The sequence below is a fragment of the Aulonocara sp. 'chitande type north' Nkhata Bay genome, linkage group LG13, assembly GCF_057382095.1.
Source record: "Aulonocara sp. 'chitande type north' Nkhata Bay isolate Kocher_YH1m ecotype deep benthic linkage group LG13, A_spYH_male_GT1.1, whole genome shotgun sequence".
Taxonomy (NCBI): Eukaryota; Metazoa; Chordata; class Actinopteri; order Cichliformes; family Cichlidae; genus Aulonocara; species Aulonocara sp. 'chitande type north' Nkhata Bay.
Genome location: NC_141356.1, coordinates 18,630,781 through 18,653,936, shown reverse-complemented (window position 1 = coordinate 18,653,936; position 23,156 = coordinate 18,630,781). Strand labels below are relative to the sequence as shown.

At 36.9% G+C, this 23,156-nt stretch overlaps 1 long non-coding RNA gene across 2 annotated transcripts in view; it reads left to right on the top strand.

Moving 5' to 3' along the window:
- LOC147315949 (uncharacterized) overlaps positions 1-23,156 on the top strand; it is a 76,234-nt gene that overhangs the window by 47,665 nt on the left and 5,413 nt on the right. For both annotated transcript variants that reach the window (XR_015124411.1, XR_015124412.1), the window contains exons 3-4: positions 7,482-7,526; positions 15,735-15,847. This is a non-coding gene — a long non-coding RNA (uncharacterized LOC147315949). The remainder of the gene's footprint in view (positions 1-7,481; positions 7,527-15,734; positions 15,848-23,156) is intronic.

Genomic DNA, 23,156 nt, shown 5'->3' with positions numbered 1-23,156 from the left:
GAGATTTAATAGAGTTGGGTATATTAGGCTCTCGCACCTTATGAAATTTGTTATAACTCTAAATAAACGAAGGAGAATTAAACAGACCGGCCTCATTGTTTCAGAACATTTAAACTTTGCATTTAGGAAGAGAGTGGGAGTCAGTGGTGCACAAGACTTTAGGCTTCATTGCACTTGGAAACAGCAGGTAGTTTTGTTTTCTCTTGGATTTTTTTTAATTCTTTGCATTTTAATGAAATACAAGTGAATTTTAGGTTTCACTAAGGATTGTATCGCTTGTCATATGTCAAAACTAAGTTTGTACTCGTAAGAAAGAACATAAAGTTTTGTTATAAAACACATTTTAACCATTTGTTTGATTGACCAACCATCCTAAACCGCTGATTAGTCAATTTTCATATTCTTAAGACAAAGCAAAGAAGCACATTTACACAGCATCTAATGTTAGATGCTCGGATAATTCTTTTTTCCCCCGTCACTGTCATATGATTGATTAAATGTGATAGGAAGTTAGATTTCTCAAATTCTTGCTAGGATGGAGTATGCCTCAGCTGATAGTGGCAGACGTGACCTATGTTTGACGTCAGCCTTACGTGCCAGTCAGACAGGTGGGTTTGGTTACTCCAGACGGCTACTGGTTTATCTACTCCGGCAGTCTGCAGACAGGCAGTTGTTGGTTTATCTACTCAAAAGACCAAAGCTTAAAGTGCAGATTGTTTTGCATCACTAAAACTACCAGAAAGATGTTTAATTGCTCTACTGAAAGACACGAGACATTGTTTTGTTTCCTGCAGTGGTCAGAGTTCATTACTGAACAATAATTTGTGAGTCTTTCTGATTACATATGAGTCCTTACATGCTAACTAAACACTTCAGTTAGACTGAGTTTAAACTGAGGTTAAACTGAGTTTTAATGCATGAATCTACACAAAGCTGATTTAAAACCAATGAATAGATATGAAGTCTTAAAAAATCCAGTCAACTATGCATGTGATCCATTTAATGGACGTGTGTCTTTTACATCATTTCTCTAAAGGTGTCCGTTTCAGCTTTCTCTCATGAACTGGCAACAGCGTAGAACAAAACAGGATATTACTTATTGTGCCGATCACATGGTCAGCAGACATTTGAATGGAGTTTTGCTATGCTTGTTATGTCCCATTGTTGCTTGTTGCTGGGGAGCACTTCCCAGTAGAATGACCAGTGACGTGTTAAACTGCTCGTTCAGAGTTCAGCAAGCAGGTGCTTAAACGTACAGGTTGTCATGCATTTCTTGTGTGGCCCGTTCAAAGGTTGCTGCATCACACTGAAAGTTCAGCATCCTTGAAAACCCCAGTATGCTATGTAAAATTCTTTATTCATATTTGCACACATGATAGTGGTTTAATAAACTTGCGTCGACTTCCCCTGATTCACTTCCCCTCAATGTGGGATACTTAAGTGACCTTCCATAACTCAAACAGATATCTGTGTTAGTCATCAGCATGATAGTAAGAGACTGAATGTTAAGGGAGACACAGTCCATTGTAATCACTCATCATTTTGTCGGCACAGTCAAAATTAATAAAAAAAACCCCAGAAAAGAAGTCTTCAGCTTCGTGGGTTTCTTTCTTGTGAATTATTTTAAGTAGTCAATCATCATGCTCAGTGGAGCAGAGGACCCTAAACACAGCATATGGGCTCTTAAAGTGCAAGGGAAGGGCGTTTAATTCTGAATCTTCTGCTGCCAGCAGACCACCTGGTTGCTAGTTACTCGATTATAGAGTGTAGTGGGGAATTATTAGTCAGCACAGCTGCAGCACAAAGCAAATAAATGCAATGTGTTTCCCTTGATTCGTACATTTATTCTTACATTATGCACTCACTATATACTGTGTCTGAAATTAATCTGGCTTATTTTATAAATCCATTTAACTGCTTTATGTGGTGTTGTTCATGCTAGCTCTAGCGTGGCTCATGGGAACCGTTCAAAAGAACAGAGACATTATTAATGTTATTAACAACTGTGCTAAAGTAAAACATGAATAATTATCTAAATATGTCCCGCTGCTGCTATGTTTTCCCTGCAGGAGAGGTTACAGATGTTGGCAAATGCTTTAATATAAAATATGCAATTGTGCCTGCAATTATATTATTGTTTTATAAACCATTTTACACTTGAATACTATTGGAGAATGCTAATGGAGACTTACAGGAGGCCTGAGGTGTTGCTAAAATCGGGGGGGTCACAAGTTTTGTTGTCACTTCTGTGTGGAACAGTTCAGCGAATAATTTTAGGTACGTCACATTTTGACAGTCATTCATACATTTATTCAGTCATTGGTAGTTGCCCAGGTCAACCTCAGACCATCTGTGTTTAAACATACAGAGCACACACGCTCATAGTGGTAGTTTTTGAGCCGGGGGAGAGTTTTACTCATTCACTTTCTCCACATAGTTTTTCCGAACTTGACTTTCTCTACGTCGTATTTTACGCCAGCTGCAGGCAGGCAGGTTGTGTTATTAGTCACAGTGAGTAAAATTCAAACCGCTTGATTTAATCCCTTAATACCAGGCTTCACTGCGAGCGAATTTAAAGAATGAATTGGTATCGTTCAAAACGAACAGGGTAACAAACGCAGTTTATTAATATAGAAATAATGTAGCCTATATGTTCATGCAGCAGGATGTTTGTTCTTGAAACAGTTAGTGTGGAGGTGTGTGAGGCCTAGTCATAGGGTTTTTCTCCTCACCACTTCACAGTACTTTCAGCAGATGGCGGTGTGTCGTTTTGACATCTCATTTCAAAATGGAGATGGCTGTTTTGAGGCCATAGCTCTCCCAGGCTCTGTTCTGTGTGCAACCTCCCACATCCCTGCTCTGTCAACTGAGAGATAGGTATACACGCACCACAATGTAACCCACGTGTCTTTCTGTGTTACTTTTTTCTTGTTTTTTTTCCCTCTTTCATACCGTTTTATTTTCTTTCACTTTTCTCATGTTTCTGGTTTAAAGAAACATGATGTGTGCAAACACTCTTTGCACACCAAAGGGTGAAAAGTAGATTTTTCTCTTTTCCTCCGCCTGCAGTGAAACTGAATCAAAAAGAGAACTACTTTGATCGGTGAGGCATTAAAGGTGACATGATTCAGACTGAACCCACGTTTTAGAAACTAATGCTTCATAGTGAAATGTAAAGTATGACTAGTAAATGTGTTGCAGAATTTATGACAAACCTTTTTTTTTCTTTAATAGATAGATCAAAAGCTTCCCACATTTCTTTTGAATATAATTTTACCTGTTTCAAATTGTTAAGTCACCAGTCTTTTTTACTTTCGTTTTTGTTTCTCTTTTTTTTCTGTGTATCATGGCAGGCTAAAATATCAGTGACACTCGAATGTAGGGAAGTAAAGTTCCTAGAGGCAAAAATGCATTTTTGCTAAATTTAATTTGTTTATTTAAAGGCAGAAATTATTAGATTGCTCTTATTTATGGAAGCTCTTTATTTTGGTCACAACTCCCTTTCTGCTTCTTTTTTGTATTTTTTTTCTCGTATACTTTTCCCCTCTTTCAAAACATCTGCGACAGAGAGAGAGAGGAAAAGCAGATTTCAGCGACTGTTGTCTCATCCTCGCAGCTTCCTTTTGAGTTTTTGAAACACACACCGCGCCTGATCGCTTCAAAGCTTAGCCTCAACGTCTTCTCTTTTGCTCTCTGACTAATTTTGATAGTAAATGATGCAGCGTAAAGCTGGTCTGTCTCTCCTTTATATTTTTAGGCGACGTAGTCATGCTGGATTATGTCATGTTTATCAGGTGTCTTTTGTGAAATAGGTCGGGGGGATGATCGTCTCCAGCAATAGCTATTTACATCGCACGAAGGCAAACTTGGTCTCTGTTGTCTGGGGAAAAATTGTCCACCTCAAATCTGATTTGACTGTGTGTTCACGGTTTTAGTCTGACGCTAGAAAATTGTAGTCGAAGGCTGGCTGCTCTTTTTGTCATAGGCCCCTGAATGCTACTCCGTGTCCCTGAGTGTGAAAAGCAAGTTAAATTGTCAATGTTGTTGTACAAGAGTATGCTAAGTAATTATATAAATCTGGACGTGAGCACAGCGTGTGGTTTATTTGCTTCATGTTTGTGTTTTTTAATAAATAAAACGACCAGTAATAGTGAAACTCTGAATCAGAATGAGATTACTTTGATCGATGATTCTTTAAAGGTGACATATAAACTCTTGAACTGTGGGTGGAGTGGTGTTAAATGTTGGCAAACGGTTCTTTTTTTTTGTTAGGTCCAAACTACATTTATGAAAGTGTGCCTCCACTGAGGGATGTTTCATCTGTCACTAGGAAACAAAGGGTTCATGTGCTGAAACAGTCAGTATTTTATCGAGTGTTTATGTAACTATTAAATTCCAGTTTTGACATTTAAATCATTGGTTATGAACAAATTGAACAATATAAATTATACAATATGAGCACTGCCACACTCGTATCTCTAAAATGATAGGTCATATTGAAAGTGAAGCAGATATTGAGACACTAACGTGACCTTTTATTTATGTCGAATATGTTTTTCGAGTATATCTATGTCAGTTTCAAAATGGTCAAAACTAACATGTGAGCCGTAACCTGTGACTGATTGTGAGTTAATTGGTGTCACACTTGTTTTCTTCTTATAAATAAATCCATAAGTCATTCTGAAACTATGATGCTTTGGAGTGATAATATTACCAGAGCATCAGGGGAAATTTGCCTTGTGAATGTTCGGTTCGCTGCCTGCCCACTCAGTTTCGACTGGAAACAAAAAAAAAATCTTTTAACCTTTTCAGCAACAACAAATGCATGCTTAAAAAAAGAAGAGAAAAAGAAAAAAAAGAGTGAAAATGAGGGAGGCTGAATATTGTCAGTTGTGTTTAGCTTCTTCTTTTTTTTTTTTTGGACTGTTGACAATCAGATCAGTAAAAATCCTGCTGGTGATGATCCAGCAGAATTATGACTCGTGCCAGAGTCAGTTTGACTCACTATTTTTCACCTTTCTCTTTGTGTTTTTCCCCATTTTTAAATATATTTTTTATTACACGTCTCATGTCACCCATGTCTGATTATTTCTTTCTGGTTTATGACTGAGACAAGTAGTTTCAAAATGAGACCGTTTTATGGCACGTTCTGTACATACAATTTTGATCATATTTAATTTTACTAGCGACCCAGTTGTTAACTGCAGTTTCATTGGAACAACAATTCAGAATTTCTTTGTCCCTCTAGAGTAGTTTAAGTTTGAATTGACTGCTCGTGCTGGTTATATTTGCCTGTGCTGATTACTCAAATGCAGAAAAAAACATTTTAATCGTTTTATGAAAATTTGTTTTATATTTATCATAAATATCCACCTTTTCCATATAACCCTTTTGTGCTTAAATTGTATCCTTCAGTATTGTGATGTAGTTTTTAAGATGAAAAAAAAATATTTGACAACTGTCAGGTTGTTGATTACTTCTGACAGCTGGTGAGTTAGTTGTTCCTTTTGCTGACTTTAATCTCTTATCTTAATTATAACCTTAATCATTTGCTGCAGAGTTTGCTGCAGGGAGTTTTCTTATAGTGCTCCCACACAGTGGTTAGTTTAAGATATTAAATGTCAGAGTCTGTATGAAAAGTTTCTCTGGTCTAAAATGAGACAATAAGTAAATATAAACATGTTTATGGTTTCAGACAAGCAGTGTTGCATGCTCAGTGTCCGTGGGTGGCATCACTTTGTTGCCATCAGTAACTGTTTGACTAATCAGTCGCTAATTTGTTCCGTGTATGTGTTGTGTGTGTGAGTGTGTGTGTCTGTTTGCACAGCTACCATATGTATTGATCTCTGTGCACACATGATCGGTAGACATACACCGATTAGTGCATATCTGAGGTCGTATACATTAGCAGTGAATATTTACGTGTATGTGCACAGTACACTCCTCCTTTGTTAATATATCTGCAGATCTGTGTTTATACTGTTTGTGCGTTTGTGGCTGGTTTTTTCTTTTTTGTTTGTTTTTTTTGTTTTTTTGTGGAGGGTGGGGGATGGGACTGGGGTCTCTGAATTAGTGTACACCAGCTCTCTGGTATTTATTATGACTTTTTAAATACAGTGTGTGTGTTTTGTTTTGTATACACAGTAATTTCTCTAATTCTTTTGTCTTTTTATGTCTCTTAGTATCTGTCCTTGCCAAGATTAATATACATTTGCATCTGTGTGTGAAGTAATTGTTGTAATTGAATGCACTTAAAGTCTGTGCTAATTATTTCTAACTACATATTGTATAAAACTACATATTTGCACCGTGACTGGGCAAATATGTAGTTTTATTTCTGACAGCATGTGTAGTTGTTTTTGTTTATGTCAACATAGTGTGTGCATAGCTGTGTGCATATATTTTTTTCTATTTTCTGCATGTTTGTCTGTTTTCATTGCTCAGTGCACATATAATACTGAAGGGTGTGTGAGTGCATCCACACATTTTTGTTTTGTGCCATTGTAAAGCTACGTGCAGTATTTGTGCATATTTGTTGTACGACATACTTAGAAGCACATACATCTATATGTGTTTCTAAGTATGCATGTGCCTTCATATAAAGGCAGTTATCTATGTTAATATGCCACTGTGTGTTGCTCTAAGCATGTGCTTCAGATTTTTTCAGTGTTTATATTTTTAGCCTACACATATGGTGTGCGCATATTATCATGTCTGTCTATATGTGCACTACATGTGCGTACATTACAACTTATGTAAAATTAGTACTCCTGCTATACCTAAGACATTGATGTGCTGTTGCAAGTGTGTGTGTGTGTGTGTGTGTGTGTGTACTTTTTACAAACTGTCATTATAAAAATGAAAATCATAACAGCAACAACAGCAGACAATAGTAGGCTTTCTGTGTATATGCATTTGTGAATGTGTATGTTGGCTGATTGTAGAGCAGCTGTGTTTGTGTTAATTTAACAGGTTTTGTAGCTTTCTCAATATGTTTGCATGTACAGTATAGTAAGCAAGTATACTAATAATAATTATACTGTGGTCTATGTGGACATACGACAGTTTCTTTTTGTTATGTTAGGTGCCCATGTTTTTGTCCGTGTGTGTTTATATGTGGCACTTGCTATCATCCATAAGTTTCTAGAGTACATGATTTTAGGAAAATATAATGATAACATGTGTTACTTCTGGCTTTTTGCAGATAAGGATTAATAATATTTTAATAGAAAAGCCTGCAGAAAGTAATGGAGACAACAAACACACTAAAATCAGTGGATTTGGACACAGTTCTTAACATTACAAACTGTGTCATAAACAACATCATAAAAACATCAAATAAGGCAATAGGTTGGAAAAATGATGTTCAGCCCTCCAGTAGAGTTCCAAATAGTTGGTAAATCCATTGAAGCTCTTGTAGCAGGATCTGGTGGTTCAACATTACTTCCTGACTAATTTTAATTTGTCTCTTTGTCATGCAGGACTGTCCATGAGGTCTGGGGTCAGCTTACTTACACATCTTTTAGGTCAGTTGATCCTTTACTCTGTGTGAGTATTAATGCATGTGTGAGTATTAGCAGTTTCAATGTGTACAGTGGCCTGCGTGTGTGGGCTGCAGAGTGCACGTATATATTTGCATGCACGTGGACGTGTGAAAGGGTTTGTTCCCTCTTCTCGCTGCTCATCATTTGGCCCAGCTGACATTTAAACATTCAAATCAGAGACTGTTTATCGTTGTTTGAGGGCCATGAGAAGATTTCATGTTTTGTTTTAGATAATCACTAGAGTCGCTTTATGTAAAGACTCGGTCTCTTACTGTAAGATCTACTTAAGAGATGCTGACGTCAAACAAAGGCTTCACATCTGCCAGAACTTTTCAGGAACTAAGAGAGAATTGTTTTTAGCTTCACCACCATGTTGTTGAGTCTTTTTTTTTTAACTATCAAACTCGTGTTTTTTATAGCTCTTTAAAGTTACTTCATGTTGTGTATGTGTGGTTTTTATTATGATTTTTTATTTCTTTTTGTTCTATTTGGGTCCTGCAGAGGCAAGGTCCTCTTAACTGCACATGCAAGACTATCTCGCAAATACCTTTGAATTAGAAACGTATTTCAGATTTCTGCCTTTACTTTTCATATACATTTTGTTGCAAGAGGAGGGATTTGATGAGGCTGATGAGGAGGAAATTGTATCTGTGTCAACAAAACACAAGACTTACACAATATTTTGAAAATGGCATTTTCAACACTTTTTTGATATTGTATTTCCTATAATATGCAAGGATGCTGGCTGTCAGCATTTTATATGAAGACCTTGTTTAGATGCTCTTTGTGAGGGCTTTGAAAGTTTTGTGTGTGATAAAATAAAGATTTTTATTTTTATATCAACATTTTATGACCAAAATATGCCGCAGATCGCTGAGTCTTAAGGCATCAACACTTCACATCCTGAGGTAAACACTATGACAAAGGCCTGTGTTGATATATTAAACAATGATATCTATTCAGCTATTGCCAATTTCAGCTGGCTGAAATTGACTTTGCCAGTTATTATGAATAAGTCAAATGTTCTTTCACTTTGATGAAGTAGTCTGCACAACTGCCACTTGTTTTTAAAAAATGACTATATGAAGGATATAAAAAATTCACATACAATATTATCTGTTTCCAAGCCTTTATTGTGTAATCTGTATAGGTGTGTCTTTGGACAAGTTCAGCCTCTTGAAACTGAAATTCAAATGACACTCTCAGATAGTTATCTTTTCATGTCTGGATTTTAACTCCTGTTCACAATATAACAAACATCTACATGACACTCTTGCAGTTTCAAGTTTTCAGTGGTATACTTCAGGCTGGCTGTACTGATACTGATTATAGCAGCATGATCTAGTTTTGTTTGTCAGAGTACCATAGTACCATTTTCACTACGGCTGTGTTTACGTTGGGTTCATTCGGTTGTAGCACTATGATATCTGTATCATTTGAATAGTGGGTGTCAACGTTTTTTAGTATTTCAAAGCCCTTACACCGTCCTAACTGATACACGGCACCTGTATGACCCACTTGTCTATAAGTGCAGACCATTAAACCTAAAAGAAATCTTGGGACCCAGCAATGATGTAGGAACTGCAGAGTTTGTTTTTTTTAATCAAATTGCATCCTATTCAGCTAACACTATAAATGTAGGAACAATTACCTGCACCTTCATTCTGGTAAAGTAAATAGCTGTCATAGTAAAATCAATACTTATTTCACTTCTATTTTCCTTAACCTCCTAAGACCCGAACTCTTCCATGGCATGCACTTTTAATTTCTCTTTGATATTTGGGCATATTGGGACCCGATGAATGTAAAAACAAAGAATTACCAGTTTTTTGTTTCTGAGAAAAATGAGATCCACATATGAAGTTATTTGTTTAAAATTTTGATAGAGCAGTGGCAGTATAATGTCCTCGTGAGTGGATATCAGACCATCGTAGAGCAAAAGTTAGTATTTTGGTCTTGACAATCCAAAATGGGATGTCCACATATGTGGACGCCAGGTCCTAGGAGGTTAAATAAGTGTTTTATGTGTGTATCACTAACAGCTAAATGCAAACCACCAGTAACTACCTCAGTGTTCATTACCCATCACCATAGTATCATTTTTATTAAGGAATTCATTATATTAGTTACTAGCTGACGTACTGATCATTTCTCTACAGTAATATGAATCAAAGGGTATTTGCTGACGTACCATATATTGAGCTATAAAAATAGATCAGCATTCACTATCACTTCTACTCTCGGCTTCAGTCCTCTGTAACTCTAAACCAGCTCTCTGAGTCCACAGTTCCGTGAAGATAATGTTGGCAGCAAATCTGCAGGTAGGGAGCTAAGGTGCAAACAAAAACAATAGCAGCAGAAAGTTTGGAACCACTGCACTCTTTGAAGTTTTGTTGTGGAAAGTTAAAGATTCCCTTGAATATTAGTCCTAACTTTTGCTTATTCTCAGTGGCTCATCATTGCGTGCTGTTATCGCCATGAAAGGCTTTAGTTCTAGGAACCACTTTGCTATTGTCAACATAGTCGGTGACCTGCATAGGAACCTCAGATAAATGTAAATATGCCACAGTACAGCATATACTGAGAACTGAAACGTATTGATTCTGGATTTTCCCTGTGCTCCGCTGCCTGAGTCACTCACTGATATTAAACCTCTCACTTCCTTTTTGAAGCCGCTTTGTTTACCAGCCAACATGCTATTTTTACAGGAGGCCTCTGTTTGCTCACAGAATCGGTTTACTATTGAAAACAATGTGTTCTCTTAAGTGCGTATTTTGTTTAGAACAGCACAAATATCATTGTAACCTCTCATCTTATACTAGAAGTGCATCTGCGGAAAGATGTACTTGAAGCAGTAATTAAGGCTGAAAACTCTACTTAATCCCGGGCCACTCTGTTAGCACAAAAACAACCAACCAAACAAAATTGAGGCGGGTATTGCTCACAAAAAAATTCAGTTTGGCTATATTGCTTCAGAATCTATAGAAAATGAGAAAAACAAAACAATAATAATCAGTCGGTAATTAATTAACATTTAATTCAACACGTGAGTGAACAAGAAAAGTTAGTTGCCATAACTATTTGAAAGTAGGTCAATAGAAGCATTACTGAAGTAATTATGATTTTATGTGTGTTTATAAAGTTATCAGTAACTCATTTAGAGGTAAAATGATTATTCACAATACAATCATTTGTTAGCAACACCCTTAGTAGTGAGGTGCAATTTATTTGTCCACTATGTACATATGCCAGGAATGTTATTCCAATTAGTAAATAGAAAATATATGGGACTGACTGGAAGGTATTTATGGGTGTATTTGTCCTGTGGATACTGTGGCAAGAGCACAGAGTTTATCTTGGTGTGTTCTGAGACTCATTCCTGCTTGTTTTATTACTGCTGTTCACAGCGGGACAAAATGACCCTCGAGCTACGGGGAAATGTCCCAGTAGGCAGTCAGCCACTGCTTGTTACCATCTACAACTAACAGTTTTCTGAGTAAATAGTTCTAAATGCAAGTGAAACCAGACATTACATATTTTTTCAGATGCTGATGGCTATACCCAAGTACCATCATGCACTGTGTGTCATTTTAAAAGTCAAACTTCCAGAAAAAAAGGATGTGCTGCATTTTTGGTCAAGACAGAGGTCACTGGTAACATGAATCATTCAGCAGTTCTCTCTTCATGGAAAGGAAGCATTAGTATTAGATACACTTTAAAAACACAGTCTTAAAAATATTTTTTAATTATTAGATTTCAGTTCAGTTAGATTTATTTAGTGCGAAATTCACAACTATAGTCACCTCAAGCCTAAAGATTGAGGAGAATCCCCAGGAATCAGGTGATTCCCATATGCGCAAGCACTTGCCCACAATGGGAAAAAAAGAGCTCTTTTAACGGGAAGAGGCCTCTTGCAGAACCAAGCTCAGGGAGTGGCGGCCATCTGCTGTAACTTGTTGGGGGGTGAAGGGGAAAGAAGAGAGAAGAAGGAGGGCATAGAGAGATCACAAAAACACTCTGGGGAAAAACACAAACAAGGATTAACAAACGGTGTGATAAATGTTAAATGATAGAGTCGATAAATGTTAGTGCTACCTTGACAAACTAAAAAAAGGAATGATGAGATAATGCTAACTACTGCACTTTTGAACATTTTAATGAAGCTAATTAAATTTAAGGAGAAACTCTGAGGCCTTTTTCAAATTTATTCATTTTGCCTACATGTTTATTTCACCTCTGACTCAACTATGGACCAAGAAATTATTACAAACCACTGGTAGCTTTCTGTAGTGAAATATTAGAAGGGCCTTCTGCATTTGATTAGATATTTTCACAATACTCGACCTGTACTGGTTCAAAAATGAGCTCTCATCTTCTTCTTTCAGCTATTCTTTTTAGGGGTCTTTGATTTGGCAAAGATTTGATCCTGGATGCCCTTCCTGACAAAACTCTCCCCATTTGTCCAGGCTTGGGATCGATACTAGGAATACACTGACTTGAGGTCCCCCTGTGGCTGGCTTATTTTAACAGCAAAAATATTATATTTAAATTTGGCCTGGGAGCTAAAAGTGAAATATTGTTGATACGTTTACTGTAAGTCTTGTGATTACAAAGCAAAGCAATGAAAAGGATCATGTCTGATGCCTCTCATTCACTTCTGTGAAATCAGGATGAATTCCCACCTTTCTGCTTTTTGGCTTAAAATAGCTGTTATTATGTACATTCGATTTGCTCAGCATTTCACTGATATCTGCTTTGGATCCACCATTCTACACTATAGTGGAAGGTGTTTGTGCCGTTGACAAAAAAACACCTCCGGCCAACTCTGGTCGAGTTCACAAATTTCTTGGAGACCGGGTTAGATCTCCGTGATGGTATTATCCACCAAAACAGGTTTGACAAGATGAGCATTACTGTTATGCTTGCAAAAAATTTGTTTGTGAAAGGTCAGTGAAAGACTTTGATCGTACAGATCTGTAGATTGTGCTTAGTGACTCATTTAGCTGCATAGTGAATGCCACCAACTTTGGTTCATTATCTTGGATAACATTTTTACTGATGGATGACTAAGTGTGTTTTTGATGTGGGGGAGTTAAAACTTATAATAAGTTTATAATCAGCTAATGTGTCGATTATTTATCCTATCCTTTATTTTTCATTCCATAAAGCATCAGATAATATTTGGAAAGACTTTCATGAGCTGGTATCTTGTAGTTATAACTATTTTCACCTCTGTTTATTATTGTAATTGCAGCTTCAGATCAATGGGAGTTGGTTTATTGTTTTAAAGAGATACTGGTGGAGGTATAGCATACAAATGTGGAGCAGCTGAACTCGCCAAGCTCAGAGCCTTTTGGAAATTTGAAGTTTTTATATTTGTTGAGTGTTCCAATCTGTTGTGCTAACTTTAGCTACTGCTTTGCCTGCATATAAAAATGATCTGCTCATGTTAGAGTAGGAGGGCATGAGAACTCTTCACATTTGGTGTGAGGGCTGGACAGGAGTCCTCTTGGGTGCAGTTGATATCGTTAAACCACAATGTGTTGTTTTTCTGTTACTTTCGGTGTTAAATGTGGACTATTTAAGCTGTGGGTGTGGACGATTTGAAGGGCTGAAAGGGGTCTCAGTATGTAAGCTAATAAGTAATGGAATATTTTTTCTGCATCATGAGTTACATTTTTTACAATGTGTGCTGGTGATGAGTAAAGCACACATTGTAAAAAGTTTATTCCTCTATTGACTTCATTTTTTTTAATTTAGCACCAAATAACAACAACAGTCGCCTCAAGGCACTTTATATTGTAAGTTAGACCCTACAATAATACATACAGAGAAAAACCCAATAATCATATGAGCCCCTATGAGCAAGCACTTTGGCGATCGTGGGAAGGAAAAACTCCCTTTTAACAGGAAGAAACCTCCGGCAGAACCAGGCTCAGTGTTAAAATGTATATAGAACACTATTAGCAGCGATTCAGCTGATGATATTGAAAGGAAACTAATAATGCAGATTAGATATTTAAAGCTTTATTTTGGGGCATTTAGCCTTTATTTTGGACAGGGCAGACAGGAAAAAGTGGGAGAAGGAGAGCAGAGGAATGTAACGCAAGAAATAGTCCAGGGCAGAATTGAATCCAGGCCCCTGCATTAGTCTTTGAGCATATGGGTTACCTGCTCAAACCTCTCTGCTATCCCATTACCCCATAGATTACATTTTATTCATTTAGGTTTTGTCAATTGTCATCTGTAAATAGACAGCTTAGCTTTGTAAATAATAGCATGCTTGTTTCTACAGTCATGGCCTTCCAGCACTGAAAACACAGATGTTTCATCCCTGTAAATATGATTTAATCCAACTTTTTTGGGTCAGATTTTCTGCAAAAGCATCAAATAAAAACCTCAGTGGTCCTGTGAATTCAGAATAAGGAGTCAGATTTGCTGGGGGTGTACTGCTGCAGTGTAGCTAGAGGAGCTCTGGTGTGTGTGAGTGTGTGTAAAAAAACAAATTAAAAAAATCCTAACAACCACTCATCATCTAGTGTTCTGCATATTCTGCAACTGGTCATTTTAAATCTCTAAGTACAAAAAGAATTCATCAGTGATTCAGTGCAGTATTTCTGCTATGAATTCTCGAGGGAAAACTGTGTCCTACTGTTGAAAATTTCAACACGTAAGGCCAAAACAAAGGAGGAACAGGATACAAAAGGATATAAATAGCGCTCCAAAGTTTTTAAATAATTCCTTTATAAATGAAAGATAGGAAGATATGAATATTAAAAGTTGACCGCCCACATCTGAGCTTCTTTCACCTTCTCTTTGTCTCTCACACATAAGCAGGCTTCATGTTTAGTTAAGACACACCCACACAAAAAGGGCTTTTTGCATCTGTCTGCTGTGTGTGGGATGACTTTTCAGACATGGTCTCATGTGTCAAACAATGCACTGACATGTGAATGGTGAGAAACTAAGTCAGAAGACTGTTGGCACAAAATGTTAAACCCGGGTTCCTATCACTTTCTCTCTGACCCATGTAGGAAGGTTAAGTGGTTAGAGATTGTTGTTTGTTTTAAATGAAAAAAACCTTTGTGTGATTTGGTGTGTGAGTTACTGGAATATCTCTAAAACCTGTGTACTATTTTCAGAGAAAGTCAGATAGTCGGATCCAAGTGTACGTGGTTTTCTGGAAATTATTTTTTAGAAAGATTTTATACGTATATTTTTTTCGGTACTCTGTCATCAGTTACTGCACCCATCACCCATGTACAGTGTTATTGGAACATGCATACTTCACCTAATTATGAAACGATGTGTACTCATCCGGCATCTTTCAGTGGTTAAAATGTGAGAGACGATCAATTCCAGCAGTGAAGGCATCCTGGCGTCACTCCAGAAAAATTTTAATTGCGCGTAGCAATGAAGACAGCGTCATTTCAGTTTTCCGTGAGAAATTTGCGCGTAAATAATGGGTGCTTTGCACATGACAAATGCACGCGGCTCTTTCTGTACGGAAACTGTGTTTCTGAATTAAAACTGTGCCGTGTGTGTGCGTATACCTCCGCATAAACTTTGCACCATTCATACAGAGACGTTTATGAGTCAGCTGAAAGGACTGTGATATCATATTGCACCCTACAAAACGATAACATCAAAGAATTTGGGCAACATATTATTTAAGCTTTAACAGACATTTTTATAGTAATATTTTAAATGTTGCAAAATAAATCACGTTGTAAACACGTAACAGACTAGATATTTTTTATAACAATTCTGTTAGTATGATTGTATAATTGTGCATAATGGTGGTATATTGGCTTCTTGGATGGTTTAGTGTTGCTATGGTATATTACCGATGCTAGATTAAGGACAAAACTGACCTAATTTTTGTCCAGACAATTATATTCGGTGTATTTACATTAAAAAGCATATGTGTCACAGCAAATGCACACTTTAGAAGAAAACCTAGCGGCACCGAGATTCCAGAATTCCTAAGAACTTGGAAAAAACAAATGAGAAAACTAAATTAAGACATTTGTTTTTTATTTAAACATCATTAAAAATGAAACATACTGATGTCTTTGTCTTACAGTTTGAGACTCTTTAGATAATATATCTGCTTGTTTTGAAAGCCGTGTTTCCAGGACTCAATTCTTTGAGGTGATATGCTAAAGTGGGGATTTTTTTATTTTGCAGGTCTAAGACGCAGGATTGAGAAACAGTTTCACCACAGGACTATCAGACTGGTTTCCACCACATTCACCCATCCTGACAAGCGGTGGGGAAACCACCCCAGCAAAGCTCATCTGGTAGGAGTGCACACATTTGTAAACTACTGTACTTGGCAGTCTGATTAGTGCCTTGTTGAAGATATCAAATATGTTTATCTGATTTTAATCCTTCGCTATTCCTACTGTGTGTCGGCAGTGCATATTACACACATGGATTATATAGTTGCGAGTGTAGTCAAGATCAAACATGGGAAACCCCTGACCCGAAGTTAAAGTGATTTATACACCTACCTGACATTACCCTATTTTGTTGAAGTCTGCTCATCTCCAGCTCGCAGTTGCAGACAATGTGAGCACTAGAGCTAGGAGTAATTTCATTTCATCTCACCAGTTCCGTGATATTGTTATATTTTGCCTAAATTAGTAAAAGCTGTAGTTCATTAGTCATTTAGGGTATCAAAAGTCCTCCAACAATGTCTCTCAGTTTCTGTATGCAGATTACAGCAGGGCAATGCAGTGATTCCTTCTGTGTGTGCTTTTGAGCAACACCAAACCTTATCTCTAGTGCCTGCTGATATTCTATTTCAACAAACTCCTGCATAGAGTTTAAAATAGTGCAAATACAGTGTGGAGCCTGTGTGCCTTCTTCAAGACTGGCTGAAAAAAATTATAGTACGACCAACATAAATCTGCTTTCTTCACACTAAGCAAAGGGACAAAACACATCCAGTACTGTGTATAATAGGAAAAATTAAATGTATGGAGAAACATTAAAGAAATGATGTTACTCCATCTGTATTTTAGTCAATTCTACGTTGCTGGTGGACTGTTAGTGGGACTGCAGCAGCTCAGATTAATTAACTAAAGTGGACTCTGTTCATTCATCAGCGTGTTAATGGTCAATATTGTAAACGTCAAGGTGTCAGATGGAGGGACAAAAAAAATGCAACTCTCACGAGGTAAAGCTCATACTGTAAAGTATGTGTGTAAAATACATCTAAATGTGTGTTTTCATAGAGACTATCTGGAAACCGAGGCAGTCTCTGTGACATATAAACAGAATAAATATGAAACTGGTAATAATTTTAGGAATATTTCCAAAAAAGGTGAAGGTTGAATCAAAAAAAAAAGAGCAGCAAGTAAGAAAAACTACAAATTTATTTGAGATCGTATGACACGTTTCTTTGTAGTGCCAAATGTAAGTAAACCTATTTGTCAAAGAAAGGGAAAAAATGTCTTTCTGTAACTCCCACAAACACAACTGATTATAAAACTGTGATTATTTGTGCTGGATTACTGCGATTTGACCCACCAGCCACAACATGTTTGCACCTTTATCACAGTAATTTTAAGTGTGATTAAGTGGGGAGTGTGTGACAATAGCAGCTCATTTTTTCCTGACAGTTTGTTGGAAGGATTGCAAGCATAACATATCAAGTATAAGAGGCTTGCTTGTAGATTTTAATCTCATGTCTCTTACAAAGACTGTTGGCAAAACTGCTAAATCGGTTACTGCAGTCAAAAACAAATGGAAAAATAGATAATCACATCTGAAAATGAATAAAGGGCCCTTTACATATTAAGGTAAAGATCTAGAGAGAAGTCCAGTTTTGTGACCACGAGATAAATGTCCTTAGTTTTGCAAACCATTCCATGATAGCCGGATAACTTTCTGTTGGATGGAGACCCTGCCTTGTGCTCACTTCACTCACCTTGGATCATAAAGACAGAAATACAAGACAAGGAAGGAAATATAAACAAGATTGCTTTGCAACTACGTCAAGTAGTAATTAGGCTGTCGCATTTGGGGGAACAGTGTTATTGTGTCCAAAGTTATAGTATAACATAAGTTTAACTGTACTGTTAATCGGAGGTCTAACAATGGAAAACAGGTGCCAGACATGGTGCAGCTGTACAATAATTGTCTTCCCTGAATATTAATGTGAAAGAGCCTGTAAATGATGTTACATTCTGTTAACATAATTTGCATTATTTTAACAGATTTGATTCAACTGCACAGTTGTAGTGAGATCAGCATTAAGTTAGAAGTGTTGCTTTAGTCCCAATAGTTAGAATAAAGTACACTACACAGAGACCAGTCCCTGGGGTTTGGTCAGTATTGTGTTTTTAATTCTTTTAAATGAAAAGTGAAAATTGAATGCAGACCTGCAAAGCCTTATTCTGACAGCCACATAATTTAATTAGCCAACTCTCTTCAGGGTGAGTGCGTGAGAGCAAGTGTAGTATGATGGTTTCCAGTCTTCACTCTTCCACACGCACAGATGTGCAAACATGGCTGTGTTTGCATCACTTAAGAGGACACTGGCACACTTCCTGGAGACTCGCCCCAACCATAACCACTACTTAGCTTAAACCAAGCCTTCTCCCCGAAATTAATTTACATCTACAGGAGACTTATTTTTCCTTACTAATAGTTAGCGGACTCCCTACATTGTGATAAACTGATTTTATGACTCTACAAAATGACTAATGCAAGTATACATGCACCCAATAAGCAAAAAAGTAGCAGATGTTATAGATTTTCCCTCTTGTGCAAAACAACCTCTATTCCTTCACTTGTTTTGACAGCTGCGTGCATGTGTGTGTGTGTGCATGACCATATCACAATTTGTGGTAAATGTCCCAACTCTCTCGTTCTGGTCTCTGGCTGAGCCATTTATCTCCACATCCATCTCTCGAGTCAGCAAGTGAACTCCTTTATCTGTAAAAATGTAAGCGGAAAGCAAGTCCAGTGGAAAATAAATCACTCACTCCTGCTCTATTAGCAGAGTACTTATAGACTCACATAGACATACAGTAATTAAGCAATTGCATTATTTTTGTAGTTTCAACTGGAAAATTATGAAATAGGACATTTACAGTCACCATGCACAAGTGCACAGTGTCATTGCAGTATCTCACTAGCCCTTTGTGTAGATATTAAAATATACTTATTAACTCAAACAAAATGTAACTGACTCTCAGCACTGAAGAAACATATTGTGAAATAAAACCAGGACTAGTTTAATGCAAATAAAATCATAGAAATTATGTTTTTTTGTTATGTTTTCAATCAATACAAAATAAAAGTGAACATCAAGGACTGTGCTCATGTGTGTGTTGTAAATCAACCAAGCAAACAGGCTTTTTTTGACAGGATTGTTGTTTTCAAAGCTTTGAGCTGTGTTAAATGTTATGTGGTTTCTCTGCACTGTTGTAGGCGGCTTTTGCTTCATTTGATCACAAGGGATCAGTAAGCCAACTTAAAATGTTGATTTGTTTTGCTACATGCTCTATGACGATGGGCATCTCTGAGCTCTGAAAGCTTGCCTCATTGCTAGTTTGAATATTAATAGTAGTTTTTCTTCATGTGCTTTCCAGTGTTTGCATATATATACCTTACTTTATTAACTGCCTATGGTGTGTGTTCTTAGCCAAATTAGACACATTTATTGGGAAGTAAAATTGAGAGATACAGACAAAAAAGGAAAACAATTTGCCAGAGAGGACTGACAGGAGGATAACTTATCCACTGCACAAGTTCCTTGTTTTCACCTTTGATCTCCAGCCAATTCATACATCTGGTGCTAAGTACTCTGAAACCTGCTTATCGCTGATGCAGGTTTCCAATTTATCAAAAGTGACAATAAGAGAATAAATCCATTCATCCATCAAGCTGCTTCATCTCCTTCCACCGATAATGAATAGAGTGATTTAACTGAGAAATCCCATGGTATAACCTTTGATCTTTAACCAGTAAGCAATTTGTGTTAACACTCACAGGCTGCACATAATAAATTAAAAGTGAACATCAGTTAGCTTCAGTTGCCCAACCTTCAATCCAAATCTGAAAGTGCAAGAAAATCCCTTCTTCCTTTAGTGTGTCAGCCCTCACAGAAAAAACACAGTATATTTGTTACACTGTAAACACCTAGCTGCCATAGCAGTACTGCAGATGGTGCTGCATATTGGAAAATTATGTGGACTCCTCTTTGCAACATTATGTCCTTGCATCATTTTGTTTTTTGTTTTTTGTTTACAGTTTTTGGACCCTGACTCTTTCTGACTTTAACAAAAAAAAAAGTCTAAAAAGAACTTATCATTTACATTGACAGTATGCAGCCAGTTATGGCCACCAGTGAATGTCGGCCGTGTCTTGGGAGGCAGATGGGACTGTATGCTAATGAGAAGGTTAGCGCTGAAGTGTCCTTGGGCAAAATACTGAACCCCAAAATTGCCCCCTACATCTGTCTGAGTGTAGGTAAGCATGATAGTTAGAAAGTGCTTAAAGGAAACCACTCCCTATATTGAGAGATACAACGGATGTTACTTTTCTTTCATGAAATATATCAAAACCTAATGAGGTTAGAATTAGAACAATTACGCATGTCTGTCTGGAACAGCTCTTTTAAAAAACAGCCCCAGAAATGGAATCGCTCAGGAGCTCTCATGACACATTTTTTTTATTTTGCATTTCTGGATTTAGAGCATGTGTCCCTAGATTTCTGTTCTCATCTTGTATTTGATCTGTTTTTGGGGCCAGTGATTTTTTTTTCTTCCTTTCACAGGATTTATTTATTTATTTTTGTTATTTCTTTGCAGTTTACTTCTCTTTGGCTATCTTGGTTTAAAAGCAAAGACTAAATTAGTACAGATACATTTCTTTTTATCTTCCAAGATCATGACTAATAGGCAGAGAAAAGCTGTTGCACTTCAGTTCTCACTGTAAATGGAACTTAGTCTTCATATGCAACAAAACTGCACAAATTTCCTGCTCTTTTTGTCTTTACAAAAACACAAAAAAAAGCTTTAAGCTTTGCTAAAATTCATCTTCCTTGAAAGAGAAAGAGCTACAGCTCCATACAAGGTGCATGGAAAAGAGCACAAAGTCTGAAGAGGTTAAAGCTCCAGCAGTGCTTTTAATATAAAGAACAGCTTCAGTGCATTTCGGCTTAATCGAGCACTGACATTGTTCTTTAAAAGCAAAATAACTTGTATCCTAAGAAAATTCTGTCATGGCTCCTGGGTCATTGACTCAGTATTTTGAGATTGTTCTCTTATTTCAGTTAAGATTTTTCTTATCTATGATATCCAGTGTGCTTATAATTATGTTTGGATTTTGTGCTTGAGTTCTAGTTTCCTGAATAGAATAGAACAGAATAGAATAGAACAGAATAGAATAGAATAGAATAGAATAGAATAATCCTTTAATTGTCCCACAAGAGGAAATTTGGTGTATCAGCAGCAAAAACACACATATACAAACAGAACAGGACACAGAATAGAAACACAATGTTTACATATTCACATCATGGACAATAGTTACCAAAATTTGAGGTGATGTTTTTTTTATTAGCATTCTGCTTTGGGTAATTTGGTATAGTGTCTTGTTATTTTTCGTAGCCTTCCCTCAGTGTAGGAGTTCTAATGTTTCATTGTTTCCTTATTTTGCCAGTCCCTCATCTTCAGTTTTGTGGTTTCTTGTCTTGTTAGTTAGATTCTCTTCACCTGTGCCTCATTTTCCACAGCCGTGTCCTCTCCTCAGATACTTTGTGTGTTTTTAAGCCTTCAGTTTTCCTCAGTTCCTTGTCGTGTTCTCCTACATGCTCTGTGCGCCTTCCTTCTGTGGTTTCCCTTTTGACTCCAAGATTGCACTTCTAGCTCCAGCTTAGTTTTGTTTTGCATTTCCTTGAGTCCCAGTCTCATGAGTTTACCTTTACTCTGCATACTGGGTACTAAATCTGCCTAACGCATATCGTGATAAATTCAATCTGCTGTCACAAACACACAAACGGCATCAATTTAAAGATACAAATTCTTAATTTAAAAGGAGTGCCTTTGGTTGTTATCGCATCAAAAAAAAGTGTCAAGATGAATACTAAACTTAATTTTCTTAATGATTCATTTGGCAATCTGTCAAAACCGAAACCTTTCATATTTAAAAGTTAGAAAGCACAGCGATGATGCCATTAAATGAACTGATTAATATTTATTTATTTATTCATACAGAGATGCGATAATGTTAAATATCTTAACACATTCAGTTTTATTTTGATAAATGCACTCGGTAGGAGCTAAATGCAGATCCACTAAAGCAAACAGGGAAGACAAAGCACCCACTCATCCATCAGACTGGTTAATCTAGTCCTGTACCTTCAGTAAATTATTCATCAAACTTTTGTTTTTGTCCTGAGAGAAAATAATCACTGGAGTGAACGGGCACTCCCGTTGTATACCGCTTTCTTCAAAAAGTTGTTTACTTTTGAGGAGAAGCAGATTGTGGTAAAAGTGCTGCGAGTGTGAGCAGTTTGAGCTCTGGGGCTATTGTACAAATTAGTAAGGGTATTTATATAACGGATATAAAACACTATGTTTTTTCTCAGTGTCCTGAGATCCGACCTTATGCAGCTATGCTTTTGACAATAATCTCAAACCCTAAAAATGTAGCTTAAACTGCATGCTGAAATGTCTTTCACAGCAATACCGAGTCTGAAACTAAGTGGGCCTCCACTTTAAAAGGGCAACAGACTAATTTATCTCCTTAGCTCTTAGCAGAATGATTAACAGCATCACCAAAGCAAAAAAATTTCTAGCCGTCCGGCCTGTAATAGGTGCAGTGTGAGGAGAAAGGGTGGGTTATAAATGGAAGACTGTAATTTATCTTGTTGCACGTCTTACAAAGTCTTTAATCACAGTGTTCACCTATGGTACTTTAAGATGGCTAAAGACATTCATCCTCAGGAGGAGATCCTGTCAGTTAGGGGACAACTGTAGAAATTTGTCTTAATAATGTGGTTGTGTACACTTTGTATACTGTGTCTGTTTTATATTGTGCAAACTTACATAAGAGAGCTCAGTTTCCGGGGATTTTAGCTGTGTCGTTTCTCCCAAAACTAATTTTAAATAAAAGCCAAGAGCAGAACATTTATAGTTGTGTAAAATGCTAGTGGCAGCTGCTCTTTAAACATAGTGTGCAGAGACGAGCAGGAAATACAAATTATTACATTATTTGTGAAAAAAAAACCCAGGTGATTTTAGAAATTCCTTGCTGCAAGTGGATCTGTATTAGAAAACATGTATTTCTTGCTGAAATAAGACATAAATTAACAAAAATAGTAAAAATAATAAATGAACTGGAGACTGGAAACATGAATGACGAGTCTTAATGATCAGCATGTTGTGTTAAAAAGTAACCTCAATCAAACGGAAAACATATGGTTCATCCTCAGTTAAAACACTTGCAACTAAGCATAAGGTTTCCAAAAAATTCATCTGCTAAAGGCCTTAAGCGTAAATGTCTGCTAACAGCTTTCATCTTTTTCCATCTTTTCCACCGATCCACAAAGCTAGGGTTTCTATTGTCTGTTGTGTAGCCAAAACTGTAAGG